The following is a 1,481-nucleotide window of genomic DNA, read 5'->3' as shown; positions in this document are numbered from 1 at the left end:
GGTGACCCAACAGAGTGTAACTATAGAACAATCTCATTGATTTCACATGCAAGCAAAATTCTACTGAAGATTATCCAAAAACGACTGGAACAACATATCAGCAGAGAACTTCCAGAAGTCCAAGCTGGGTTTAGAAGTAGGGATATTGTAGCTAATGTTAGCTGGATCTTATCTGAAAGCAGGAAATACCAGAGGAATGTCTATCTCTGTTTCATTACTATGCAAAAGCGTTTGCCTGTGTGGATCACAACAAACTTTGGATGACTCTGAGAAGAATAGGAATCCCAAAACACTTGATCATGCTAATGAGAAACCTATACTTGGACCAAGAGGCAGTTGTCAGAACAAAGCAAGGAAACACTTCATGGTTCAAAATTGGGAAGGGCGTAAGCCAGGGATGTGTCCTATCTTCATATCTTTTCAAGTTATATGCAGAACAGATTATGCGGGAGGCTGGACTCTATGAGGAGAAATGTGGAGTCAAGATTGGTGAAAGATCTACCAACAATCTGTGATATGCAGATGACACAACCCTGCTTGCTGAAACTGAGGAGGATCTGAAGCACTTGCTGCAGAGGGTCAAGGACTGCAGCCTCCCTATGGATTGAGGCTCAATGTCAAGAAGACAAAGAGTCTCACCACTGGGCCAATTAGCAGCATCAGGATGGATGGTGAGGAGATTGAGATTGTTCACAGCTTCAGTTTGTTTGGTTCCACAGTCAACACTCTTGGCATCAGCAGCCAGGAAATTAGAAGACGTATTGCCATGGGAAAGTCTGATGTTAGGGACCTCTCCAAAGTACTGAAGAGCAATGGTGTCTCTTTGGAGACTAAGGTGGGTCTGGTACAGGCCATGGTCTTTGCTATCACTGGTTATGCATCAGAGAGTTGGACAATGACTAAGCAGGATAAAAGGAGAATTGATGCCTTTGAGCTGTGATGCTGGAGAAGAGTATTGAGGGTACCATGGGCTGCCAGAAAAACAAACAGATTCATCCTAGAAACGGTCAAGCCCGGCTGCTCCTTGGAGGCAAGGATTCTAAGGCTCAGTCTAACATAATTTCGACATGTTGCAAGGACGGACAGGTCCTTGGAGAGGGACATCATGGTAGGGTGGAGAAACAGCGCAGAAGGGGAAGGTCCCTTATTAGGTGGATTGATTTGGGTAATTGGGATGGGTTTGTCGGAGATGGTGTGATTTGCACAGGACAGAGCAGAGTTTAGGGATGTTGTACATAGGGTCGCTATGAGTCGCAAGTGACTCGATGTCACATAACAACAACAAGAGTCATAGTTGATGTCACCTAATAAAACCACCAACTGTATTACATCGATATAAATGTAAATTATGCATTTACCTAATGTGTTATATATTTTGATTTCTTGACTGCTGGTGCCAAGAATATATAAATATATAATATGGGTGGTGGTGGTGGTGGTGTTGTTAGATAGAGTTGAGAGATAAATATATAGATTGAGAT

The sequence above is a fragment of the Elephantulus edwardii genome, unplaced genomic scaffold (assembly GCF_000299155.1).
Source record: "Elephantulus edwardii isolate Elephantulus edwardi_28Jun2011 unplaced genomic scaffold, EleEdw1.0 scaffold00097, whole genome shotgun sequence".
Classification (NCBI taxonomy): Eukaryota; Metazoa; Chordata; class Mammalia; order Macroscelidea; family Macroscelididae; genus Elephantulus; species Elephantulus edwardii.
Note: the sequence above shows the minus strand (reverse complement) of the source record.